Genomic DNA, 13,860 nt, shown 5'->3' with positions numbered 1-13,860 from the left:
TGTGTGTGTGTGTGTGTGTGTGTGTGTGTGTGTGTGTGTGTGGAGTTCTGGGCGTTTGAAGCATGCTTTCAGAAAATAAATGTAAACAATCGAGAAAAACCACTCGATTTAAACTTTTGTTTGTTTTTGACCAGCAGGTGGTGCTGTGGGACAATAAACTAGGAGACAGACATCAAGGTCACGGCTCTGATAGCTTAGTTACAAAAAGAGTGAACTAAATGCACAACAAAGCATGTTTGACCCAGGTTGTTGGATTTTTGGCTTTATATGACTTTCTGCAGCGGCTGATCATCCACAGTGAATTAAAACGGAACCAAAAAGAGCATGAGGTGACCTTGATTGATTTAGGAGTGGCATGCACACAGAGCTGTCTTATCTGATAGCCTCTGCTGCAGCAAACCAGTGTCACTGATAGTTTCCACTGTGGCCCTGAAGGTGGAGGAGACTGGATGAACAGACTCCCACAAACCCCTGCTGTCCCCTGCTTCCACCTTTATCATACCTGCCTGACCTGTGACCAAAAAAGGACACTTTTTATTTAATAAAGGCAGCCACCACATATTTACCACTTGTGATTTAAAACAAAAAGTCGTAACTGTCAGGTAATTGCTCAACTTATTCACCGAATCCAAAAACAAACATTTCGCTGTAGATGTTTGATAAAAGCAAGAAAAATGCTCAAAATTGCTCTCACACTGACAGACATTCAGCATTTTTTTTTTTTTTTTTTTTTTTTTTTTTTGTCATGGCAATTTTCTTCATCCTGAACGCCTAAAATTTGCTTCCTGGGTCCAAATGCGGAGAGGTGATTATAACCTAATGATGCTGAGTTGTTTTTGAAAAGCTTGTTTTGTTCAGGTTTGTTTGTTTACCATATTTATTCAAAATGCAAAATAGTTGAAGTTCAAATGTTCACCATCAGCAATTAAGTTAATCAAAGCAATGAAAGTAGCTTTTCATTAAAGGAATGCATATCACCCACTGCTTTGTATGCCAACATTTTATACGAAGTTCCTATGTGATGTTAGCACTTGGAGAATGTGTTGCAGATGACTCTCAACTACCACCTCACCAAAACTGTGGCTCAGTATCTGTAAAAGCAACTGCCTTATAGCCATTTTGTGTTTGACAAGTTTGATTAGCTGTGGTGACCTTCTTGAATGGGGTTAACTCTAAAAGTTAACCTGTTGTAGATGTTCATCYAATGATTTCCTTCTGAGAGTTTCAGGGAGATATACCCACTGGTTCGTGGGATATTCTGCYAACAGACGAACAGGTTTGCCTCCAGTAGTTAATGCCAAAGTTATCAAATAATTCTTGTGCCATCTGTTAGTACTCAGAGTATGTGCTGTGGATGATACTCAGTTATGACCACACCAAATTTTGACTTAATGTCTAAAAAAGTGACTGATTTATGACCATTTTTGCATAAGGTTGATTAGGTGTGGGGATCATCTTGAATGGGCCTGTCTTCAAAAGATAATCAGTTGTAGATGCTGAGTACTTTCTAAGAGTTTCAATAAAATCTGACCAGTGGTTCAAGAGATATTTTGCTAACAGACAAACAAACACACAGGCCTGATTGCCTGCCTTTCATGGACAGTAATGAGTTTCAGACATTCAAAGCCACATTTTAAAGATGTTATCACAAACCTTAAAATTGCCTCTGCACATTCACAGAAGGCCATTTGGATCTGTTTATCTGCTCTGAGTGGTTGTCTCCCCCCTACCCCCCTCTCTGTCAGGTCTGGCAGTCCTTTCTCCCCCTATCCCCTCATCTCTGCATTTCTTCATTTTGGCGTCTYGCTCTGTCACCCCTCCATGGTCACGTCTCCTCCCCTTTTTTTTCTGCACAGCTCGGTCTGGAGATCGTCTCGCTCGCTCTGGATTTAATAACTGTTTTGTCACGCTCCGTCTCAGTGTCCTTCAGAGGAGTCGACTCTGATCAGGTTCCTTAAAGATCTGATGGTGCACACTTGTTTACATGATTTGTGTGTGTAGAAGTCATCAAAGCCACATTGTTGCGCGTTGATCAGGCTGTTACACGCAGGATATTTGCCTTGAAAATGTGAAAGGGGTCTGTGAGCGTGTCAGAGGGGCTCGGTTTGATGGGGTTTTGTGCATCTACAGAAAGAAGTAGCCCATTCACATGCACAATAATCACGCTTCCTTACATTTCAAAACAATATGCTTTTCCATATACAGTAATGCACATTTGATACTTTTTCTTTTACAAATTATACAAAATCTAAACCTAAATTTAAAGTTTTGATTAAGTTTTTGATTTTGGAAATCTTCCCTCTTCATACATCTTTTTTATCATGTCCTTTTTGGCTTAAGTTTTAAATGTGAGTGTTTTAGCATATTTTCTGGCATAATCACATACTTTGTCAGAACTCACAGGTCCAGGGACCTAAGGTCAACCCTAAAACATCATTTAAAACATAAAGAAATCAAACTTTTCTGCACATCTGGAGATGAGGAGTTAAAATAAAGATTGTTGCAGTTCCACTTTCATCATTAGATTTCACAAAATCCAACACAAACTGCTGCAGAGCATCCAAAACAAAACTGTACTTCTGAATAAAATCTGACAAAAAGCTTGTAAGGAAAGACGGTTTTGGATGGATTCATTAAAATCAGTGCAGCAAATCAGAGACATTTAAAAAACACTGGGACACCACAGAACCATCACTTGCACTTACTTTATAAATTCTGAGCTGACCAGCATCATTAAATCTAACAGTAAAGAAAAAGATGATCGGCAGCTGATYGTTTATGTTCGCACGTGTAAATCTTTATTGTTTCATTCAAAGTTATCCCTGTAGAGGATTTGCTTCTTTGTCACACGTGACTCGTCATGTGATGATGAGTCTAAACATCCCRCTAAACCCAAACCAGATCTCCAAGACTTTCAGCTTAAAGCAACAGGAAACTTACATTCAAACACCTCCAGAGTCACATAATAAATGTATATTATGGAAAATGTTTACACTGTTCAATAATTTACCAAAAGAGAAAACAAATTCCCCTGACAGAGGCCGATCAAACTGCACAATATGTAATTTCATCTCAAAGCATCGACCAATCAGTTGCTCAGAATGGCTGCCGCTGTCAACTTGATCCTGATAAATGGAAAATATTTTCTTTCTTCATGGATACACATTGATGACATTAGGCCCTGATGAAAGAAGACAATAAATAAATGTAATGTAATGAGAAAATAACGAAGTTGTGTTTTTTTCTTCACTGATCCTTTTTCATTTGTAATTATTTCTCTCTCTCTCTCTTTTTCCCCCCTACAAGCTTAATTCATTCCAGCATTCTTTCAATCATTTTACAGAATTTGATCTCGGCTCATTTGAATAAACATTTTGCTCCGTATTAGTCTGGGTAATGAAGTGGAGCTCTGAAGAAAAATGCTTCTGTTTATGAGAGTATAGCGACCGCTGTGGCACAAAAAGATAGTCAGACTGGTCAAGTCAGCGGATAAATTGCTAATTGGATACAAGATTTCATCTAATATTGAGTACTGACAATGACTTGTAATTTTCTTGAACAGAGTTTAAATGTCAAGAATGATACTTGTAGAGTTCAGTATAAAAAACAATAGAAATATAGAAATACATATACTGTATATAAATATCTATTTTTAGGTACATGTATAGTTTAATAGTTTATAGTTTAACTGATTTTCCAAATAAACTTTATTTGATTATTGATTGTTTCAAATGAACATTTAAAGGCGCAATATTATGTGTTTTTCAGACATATATTTAAATTCTATACCATTATAAAGTAACTATGTCACCTTCAGTTGTTATTAAAATGTTGTTTATAAGTTTAAATAGAAATTAAACTTGTCTTCTCATCATATCTGTTTCTAAACACCTTGAAATTGGCCTCTGTCTCTTTAAGAACCTCCTTCTGCTTCGGTCCCGCCCATTTCAGCACGGGGCTGGGTGTGTGTACTCTGTGATGAAGAAGCTCAGCTTGGAGACACAGCCCAGAGGAGGAGCTGGTCCCAAAAGGTGGTTCTAGTCCCAACTGGTCATTTTTGCTCCCCTGCCTGCTGCCTCAGGACACTGCAGGATTTCTCAAACAGGCATAAATGAGTCAAAGCAAGACTCTGGGCATGTTTTTGATGAGAGAATGACATTATAACATGATATAAAGCTAAAAAAAAGTTGATTTTACATGATATCGACTCTTTAAGTGTCATCTACAGATGATGTGTCAATAATATTACTTCCTAATTATTTACACACTGAGCATCAGTTAGTTTTGATTGCATACAGATCAAAAGTTTGGACACACCTTCTCATTCAAAGAGTTTCCTTTATTTTCATGAATATGAAAATTGGAGATTCACACGGAAGGCATCAAAACTATGAATTACCACATGTGGAATTATATACTTAACAAAAAAGTGTGAAACAACTGAAAATACATCTTATRTTCTAGGTTCTTCAAAGTAGCCATCTTTTGCTTTCATTACTGTTTCCATCTTTTGGCAACAATATCTACGGTGGTTTGCTTATATCACAAAATATACTCTGCACCATGAAACACCTCATATAAAGCAGGCTGAGAAGGTACCTCCATAAATTTGAGTAACCAGTAATTATTCTACTGACTAAATAAACTATACTTTACTAAAAAGTTTAAAAAAACTTTTTCGTCCCCTATTTGTGGCACCCTCCCAGTATGGATGGCACCCTTAGCCTTTGTCTTTACTGGGCCCGCCCTGGAACTCAGAGTGASTATACCTGCTGGCTAATTAGTCCGAATATTTAGATAAACATCTTTGTGTGTTTTTATTTCTGCTAATTGACTGTGAACCAAGATAAACATCTTAAATTTTAGTTCGTTCAAGAGAACTGGCAACAGACCAGGAGAGCAACTCATAATTCCTTAAATGAACATTGCACGTTTGAAGAGATGTGGGGAAAAATCTTCTTTTAATACTGGGAACTTATCAAAAACATAATTTGTGTTTGTGTAATGGTAAAAGTGATCAGTAGTTGACTCTCTTTTGGCAAAATACCTAGTTTTACATTTAAAAAACTATACCTTCACCCCTCATTCACTTTTAGATAAATTGTCTGATAGGAAACAGAATTTAAATGTCTAATATGAGACATAATTTATGACCAGACATCAGTGACAAATGTCTCTGAGGAGAAGAAAAGCATTGCAGAATTGAAGTTTTAATATTCAACAATCACAGTCAGTATGAGTGACTGCACTGTTGTCCATAAATCTTTGTCAAGTAGAATATTTTGCCCTTGACATGCAGATGTGAGAACAAGCAAAGTTTCCAGTTTAAAATAAAATAAAACTGTTTTCATCCTGTAATTTGCTTTCTTTAAATAGAGCAAGACATTGAAAACTAGCTATAAATTTTATTGATATTAATCATTTCTCGTAGACGCTCATTAATAAGTTGCAACAGTCGTTTTCCACCTGTCGCCCCAGCTCTTTGTGATCTCTGAACTTAAAATATATGAGGTGTGATTTAATGACTCCTGTTTTATTAGTTCAATGGGCTGTCTGTCTGCTCATCGTCTTTCCATTTACCAACTGCTTTGTTTCATAAACTTTTATTAGAGCAAACAGCCCGTGCACACTCGGGCACAGCAGGTGAGCACTCTCACTCWCACAAACAAACAAACAAACAAACAAACAAACAAACAAACAAACAAACAAACAAACAAACAAACAAACAAACAAACAAACAAACAAACATGCACTTACATGAATTTAAGATTAGTCCACAGCAATTTGGGGTTTGCTCAGTTGCAAGAGAAATGCCATGGTGAGCCGTAACCTTTACTCGAGCGCGTTATCCGCTCTGATAGCGAGGCCGTGCCAGGATGGAGGGGACCCATCGCGACACAATTGGATTCGAAAGGTCCCCCATCCGAGTCAAGCCCACCGGCTATCTTGCCTCCGCAGTTCAGCAACACCAGCACAAAGACACGCCGCAGAGTTTCAAGGATCTGATGCGTCTCTCTGTATCTGCATCTCCCGGCTCCCAATTAATCAGGAGGAGAAAAAAGGAGCCGGGTCATTCTGTGTTTGATTCTGTGTATGATGTGAGGAAATGTGACACGTAGAAAAAAAAAAAATCAGAAAAAAACCCTTATTTGACATGTTTGAAGTGCTCTCCTTATTTTCCCCTGCTTAAATTATGTGAGAAAAGGAAATAAGAAAAGGCTGCTGGGAGAAAAGACAGATGTGGTTGGAGTTAATAAATGCAGATCTGTTTGCAGAAGTGCTGACATGTGTATCTGTCACCACCGGCCATGAGTTATGAAACTGACAATGCCAGCTTCTTGCCTAAACCACAGAGATCAGAGGATGTCCTTGATGTCAACTTGAATAGACAAATGGAGATTTACATTACATAAAGCATGCTAAATTTAAAAAGGCAGCTGCAGGGATGTGATCCTCCTTCTTAACTATTTTATTTGGCATCAAAATGCCAGAAAGAAAAAAAAGTAAAATAAAATATCTAAAGTAAACTATTAAGCTTCACAGATTTATCTATCTTAAAGTCTAAAATAAATACACAAATAAATATAATCAACATTACAATTAAAAAATATTAGAAATAAATGAAAACCCATTCAAAAGCCAAAGATTAGAGACAAACATACACTTTATTGCCAAAAGTATTTGCTCACCTATTCACATGACTGTGCACCAGTGCACAAAGCAACACGGATGGCAGAGTCTGGTGTGGATGAACTTGACTGACCTGCACAGAGTCCTGACCTCAATCTGATAGAACACCTTTGGGATGAATTAGAGCAGTGTTTCCCAAAGTTGGGGTCGGGACCCAAAGTGGGGTCCCAAAACTCCAAGGTGGGGTCCTGAAAATATTTTCTGAATTAATTACATTTTTGCCTCAGTTGTTCCAGAGGAGTGAGGTTAGTATATTTAAAATGGATAAATGTAGTATAAAAATATTGTTACTTTGCCCATGTTTTGTTGAACTGATACAAATGTTTATCATCCAAAAATAGTTGGGGGCACAGGTCTCTGCTACTGCTAGTTTTTGTGTTCATAAAAAATGGCTTTAGTTTATAAGGTGGTAAACCATAATTGCCTGTGTTTTCAGAGTGAAGGTGTTTTGCTAAAAAGCTAAAGCTAGTCAGTCATTGATGAAAGGAACATTGAAGTAAACACAAATTAAAAGCACTTAGAWTAAAAATGTATCTGTATAAGAAAAAAATAAAGCGTACAACAATGGCTGAGCTCATAAATCATAGTTCTGTTGGGTTTCACCACCTCACCTTCCATCTCCATCAGCTGAACATTCAGTATCAGCTAGAAACAGCCCTTTTGTTGTCTAATTGTCCCAAAAAAGCTAAAAGTCAGCTACTGAATCCTGTAAAACTCCATTATTTTGCAAAACATAAATGAATAAGATACACAAATAGTTTCTAAAATTAGAGCTTTARATTGCTAACACAAAAGCTCTTCTAACAGCTTGTTTCTTTCTCCATTATTTACTTTGTGACAGAACTCAAGTAGTTTTTTGAGAATTTATAATTTTACCAATTATTTTTTTAAATATGTACTTTCCCTTTTATTTTGTTACATTTTAAAGCTAAAACGGATACTTATACCTTTTTGCTTTAAAATTTAACACCTAGTTACTTGTTACAAAATTAAATATGTTTGAATTCATCATGAAAGATGTTTCTGCACTCTAAAAAATTGGCGTTAAATTTATTCAACAAAGTCATGTCTCCGCTAAGCCTAGTTCAGTAAATTGAGCAAAGAATATACATGTATTGCTGAATTTACTCAACCTGGCTTAGTGGAACCAGTTAAGTTCAGTAAATTCAAGAGTTCATTTCTTAGAGAGTGTGTAAAATACTTTTACTTTTACTTTCCAACTTTTGTGAACAGTTTTATGACTTTTACTTGAGTAGTTTTCTCATCAGTTAAATGTATTTTTACCAAAGTTATTTTCTGTCCATGTAATTTTACTTTTACTTGGTTTTTTTCAAGTACTTTATATACATCTGTATAAAACATAGCTGGATTGCTGCTAATTTGGGAAWCTTTCACTGCATCGCTGTTAGAAATGGACAAATATATTTTTCTGTTTTATTTTATTTATTCATTTTAGTTTCCCTCAGATGCCCTACACCCTCACTAAACCAAATCCACAGTCTGGCACAAATTACTTGGATCCCATCAGGACACAGCCATAATAGCTTAAAGATAACTGTGGCTTAGCATGATGCTACTGCCATGTTTGTTTGCTTCCATGACCTTATCATGATGGCAGTCACAGCCAGGACCTGTCCACACATGGTGCATGACATGGATACACTTCCAGCAGACCTGCTAAATAAACAGTTTGATGATGAAGTGAGTTTGTGGAAATTTAAYGTGCATCTATTGAAAAATAAAAAAATGATATTAAAATTGGAAAAAGTCAGTGCATTAAGTGAATTAAAACTATTGGATTATTAGCTGAATTTGTGGTCATGTTGCAAGGTGTGCTATAAAGTATGTAAAACAAAAATACTCCAATAAATGAGTGTTTTTCAGATTCTTCATGATTCAGTTATAGAAGTAAACATTTTCCCTCCAAGTTTTAAAGGCAGAAATGCTGTTCAGGACACCAGCGTTTTCTTTAAAAGTCTAATAATACTATTCACTGGAGCTCAGAGTGAAAAGCTGTTTATTTACTTTAAAATAAAGTGCTTTGTCCTTTTGTTATTCATAGCGTTTTAAAAAAAGTCAGGCTACTTTTACAAAAAGCAAGAGTGAGATATGATTGAGGGKTTTCTAAAAATATGTCATTTAAATGAACTTTTATCCTTTTAGTCCCCATTTAAATAAGCTTCCTTTCTTTGCGCCGGATGATTGTCATAACTGATTTGGGAAAGGGCAGGCTGTCAGGGAAACCGCCGACTAGCACGTTCTACCTGTGACAGAACCAATTTTTTTTTCTCAAGTGAGCTACTTCAGCGCCTCAGAAACGTTCCAGCACTCAGGCAAATGTTGGACAGAAGACCTTAATATGCATCACAGTGTTCACCATTTGGGATTCATAAKGGTTCGTGGCCACAGCAGGGGGCAGTAGTGAGCAGACTTTCGGAACTGAGACATGGTGTGTGTGTTCTCAGGGCGAGGTCACAGGTTTTGTGATGGAGGAGATTCGGTGACAGTTTTACTAAAAATCAGCAGGTGATGTGAACCTGTTGCAGTCAGACTGCTGAAAACTCCACAATCAGGACCTAACAGCAGGATTCAGCATCATTTTACCCACATCCTTGACTTTAAAGATCCAGATTAGAAATTATAATGTAAGAATGATTTCCAAAGCACATAAAATGACAACTGTAAAAACTGCRTTGTGAGTTCCACATTTATATGATTTTTTTATGTGAATAATGATTTCGACATAAACTTGAGCATCAGGTGACTTCTCTGTGGTTTTTCCCAGTTTGCTTGAATTACAGCTTTCAGTGCAGCAGAGTGGCACCGCGGGGTGACTCTGGCTCTGTGAGCTCTTGCTCTTGGGCGTTGCTAAACGGAGGCTCCTGCACCGCTCTGCCGCCATCCAAATACTCCATTTCTGCACCTGTTTCCTAGACAACTGACATTTAAAGGGGCAGCTCTGGCTATTGACTGTTTGACCTTGACCGGCACRGCGCTTTGCTCTTGAAAAACTGTTTGCTTTACCCGGTGACTGATTGAGTGTTTTTGCTGCTGAAAGTCTCCAGTAAATCACTGCCAATTCGTGGGGATTTGTAGCGAGGAAACTGCATGAACTGTTTCCCTGTGAAGGAGAAAGACGAGGTGGCGTGTTGCCATGTTTTTATCACCTGCCACCTGGAAGACAAAAGCGGGCGATAATGTTTTTGCTCATGTCTGCGTCTGAGTACATTTTGGAGTCAACACAATTCAAAATGGCTGCTGCAGCCATGTGACCTTAAAACACACACATGTGGTCATAATACAGTTGATTTTTGAAGATGTTCATCTAATTGGTACATTTTCTGAGCACTAACAGATTGCATAAGATTTAACCCTGTCTGTTACAAAATACGTCATGAACCATTGAGGAGTTTTTAATGAAAGTTTCAGGAAATAATCAGTAGATGCACATCTACWACTGATTTACGCTCAAAGACAACACAACTCAAGAAAGCCACTGCAGCCAACTGAACATATAAAACACAAAAATGGCTTTAATTCTGTCAATTTTTCTTATGTTGTGCTAAAACCAGGTGTGATAGTAGCTGAGAGTCAACATATTGTTTAAGCACTAAGAATTGCATGAGAGTATTGTTTAAAACTTTAGCATTACCTGTTAGAGTCAAGCCAGTTTGTTGGCAAAATATGTCTTGACCCACTGAGCAGATTTTAATGAAACTTTCAGGAAATAGTTATTGGATACACATCTACAATTATTTAAATCTTAGACACAATCCAACTTAAGAGGACTGCTGCATCTACCTGAACAAATAAAACAGAAACATGACTACAATTAAGTCAATTCTACATATATTGTACTAAAACCAGGTGTGGTAGTAGCTGAGACTCATTCACAACATATAGCTCAAGCACAAAACATTGCATGAGAGCTTTGCTTAAAATCTTTGGCATTACCTGTCATTGCCAACAACAAAATATATTCAGAACCAGTAAATGTATTTTAGTAAATCTTTCAGAAAGTAATCATTTTATGCACATTTACATGTTATTAACATTTGGAGTCAATCCATTTCAAAATGGTCACTGTCGCTTATTGTTAWAAGTCAACACAAATCTGACTATATAGCTAGTTTTACAGATCTTAAGCTCAAAGGTGTGCTGTGGTAGTAGCGGAGAGTCATTCAAAAGATAAACTCTGATAGTGATTGTGATGTTACAAGTTTCAAGGTTTGACCATCATTTCTCAATATAAGATGATGTTAATCTAAAACTCTGGGATGACAAGATGCTAAACATGCCTTCAAGGAATGCTAGGCCCTTTTTTTAAAAGTGAGAATGGATCTGAGTCATAGWTTAAAGTGGAAAATCTGCCTAAATAGAAAGAAACGGAGCAAATTAAGTTCTGAGCTGCCAAAACCAGCTGGCAGCAGGTCTCCTGTGTGGGCGGAGTTGTAGACTCACTCAAATTACTAAGTAACAAGTTTATCTACTGGAGCAGTACAGTACGACAGCCACGCCACCAGAATTAACCCAAAAAAAGCACACAGTGGAGGATTTTCATCGCCCCTCCGATTTTAGGTAGAATCCTCCCCGAGTGTTTACTTGTGTTATCATCCTGCAGCCCGTCAGTTCAGTCTGGCAGCCATCTTCTGTTTTCTGCAGACGATTATGGAGAAATGATTCACTCACAGGTGAAACCAGTCAAGCAAGAACAATGGGATTTCTCATCTTAGAATAGCAACAGAGGTTTTGTGTTTGATGCAGTTTGTTGGCGTAGATTTTCAGTCTTCCACGACAAGGAAAATAAAACAAAAATCCATCCAGTCATTTATGAGATATTTTGCAAACAGACAAACAGGATTGATTTTAAAAGTTAATGCCAAAGTTTTAAACAAAACTGAAATGACTCAGCTATCAGCACAACAAATTTAACGCAGTCTGTAAAATTGATTGAGTTAGAGTTATTTTTATTTTCTTAAGTCATTTGGATGTGGCAGCCATCTTGAATTAGGTTGACTTTGAAATTTGACTGGATGGACATCCAGTGACTAATTTCTGAGAGTTGAGAAAATCTGTCATGGAGTCCATGAGATATTTTGCTAACAGACATTCAAATGAAGATAAATACTGTCTGACCCATCTTACACAGCGTTGGGTGATAAACTGAATGCGTTCTGCAACTTTTAGAATCAGAGACTATGCTTGTTATTTTGTTTACTTGGATTATTTTAATCAACTTAGCTGCATGAGTTTCTTTGTTCTCGTCCTTTTCACACCATGATGTTCATCAAATGCAGCTTTAATGCTCGTACAGAGAACAAAGAAAWGAAAAGATTTCCTCAACGGGAAAGTAGAGTTTAAAATGTGATTAAATTGGATAGATACAGAAAGCTGAACCCAATTTATTTTCTGATTTGTTCTATTTTACCATGTTGTGAATGGTTGCTTTTTCAGATTTTTAAACTTCTCTTCTGAAAACGTTAAACTTTATCAATGTGATCCGATTATCTTTGTACTTAAAGAAATAAAGAAATAAAGAACACAAATGCTTTAATTATAGGCCACATCATGATGAACAATACAGGAAAAGAGCAGTGAAAAAGGCACAAGTCTTACAACGGTGCAGAGATTAAAACTTTTTTTTTAAGGAAAAATCCAAGTTCTCACAGAGAAACAGAGGGAGCAGCAGGAGAACGCTGCTGTAATGCTGGTTCAAGCCAATCAACATCTCTCTGACCCAGGGGGCTCCACATCAGGTGCTGCAGCAGAAGTCCAATCAATCACTATTCTGCTGCACCGCCGACATAAAGAAACAAGGACAGACAGCTGGAGATGGGATTTAAATGAGTGTAATTTAGCCATTCTTCGCAAATGAGGGAAATTTATGTAAAGATTCTTTCACAAGTTGTCAATATTTTCCAGTTCAAGGGCAACAAGCTGAGAACCTACTTATGTGGCTGTTAACATGAACAAAGACAAGTCTGTTGGATGCTTTAGTTTGACACGTTTACTTACTGGTTAGATAGAATAAAACAGATGACTTCAGCTGTTTGCTAACAAATCCTGCAAAGCTTCAATGTAACATGTTGGTGTAATTGTCCTTGTTTAATATTTTGTCATTATTGTCCACTTGGTTTGTTTTTTAGCAAAATATTTCAAGAACCACTTGATAACTTTTAGAGTCTAACCATTTGAAGATGTGTGTCACCAAGGTCGACGCTGCTTATRAAACACAAACTGGCTCTAATCAGTTTTTACAGAAATGCTAAAACTTGTGTTTTTAGCTGAGAGGTTTTCCTCATTGCATATTTTCAGCCCTAACTATTGTCAACCCCATGTGTTAGCAAAATATTTCATGAGCAACAGATCAGACTTGAATCAGCCTTTCAAAATATCTACAGCTGATTTTTAGTGTCCAGTCCCACTCCAATAAACCTGATTTGAGGATACGAGTGATTAACAGGCTTTTGTATAACATGAAGAGGTAATACACCATTTGAATTTGGTGCATTAGAGCAGGGAAACTAGTAAAACATGCAGGTCAATGGCCCTTGATGACCAGGATTGAACACCACTGAACTAAAGTTTGGAGTTACTCCACAGCTAACTGACATTACTATAACTGTGATAGTTTTACAGAAATTGAGCTTAAATTTAATGTAGTAGTAGCTGAGTCATTCACAATACATACTCTGAGGCAGAGCTGGCTCTTGGCATAGGCGAACTAGGCGGTCGCCTAGAGCGCCATCTGCTGGAGGAGGCACCGAACTACAGAAGAAAAACAAGTAATTATTTGTAATCCCTGGTTGTAACTCTGCTCAGCGCCCCTTTCAATTAGCTTTGTCTTAAAAAATTATAATGAAATATTACAGGAAAAACAAACTACTCTACCCATAAAACATTTTCTCCCCCCAATGCAGCAATTGCCCCCCCCCTCCCCACTCTCTCTCTCATTTGATTGACGTTGCACTGACTCGTCCTGCTCCAACACTCTGACGGGGAGGGGCTAGTAGTGCCTCTCAGGTAGCGGTTCGTGTTGACAAACTCAATAACAACAAGTCTGTATTTTGTTGTCCCATACATGTCAACCTCTTCGGACGTTTACCTGTATGAAAAGCCTCAAAAATCCATAAATTTTGCAAAAAAATCCATACAACTCACACCCGGGCG

This window comes from Austrofundulus limnaeus, unplaced genomic scaffold (assembly GCF_001266775.1).
Source record: "Austrofundulus limnaeus strain Quisiro unplaced genomic scaffold, Austrofundulus_limnaeus-1.0 Scaffold35, whole genome shotgun sequence".
Lineage (NCBI taxonomy): Eukaryota > Metazoa > Chordata > Actinopteri > Cyprinodontiformes > Rivulidae > Austrofundulus > Austrofundulus limnaeus.
The sequence above is the reverse complement of the archived record's forward strand: the minus strand, read 5'-3'. Positions refer to the sequence as shown.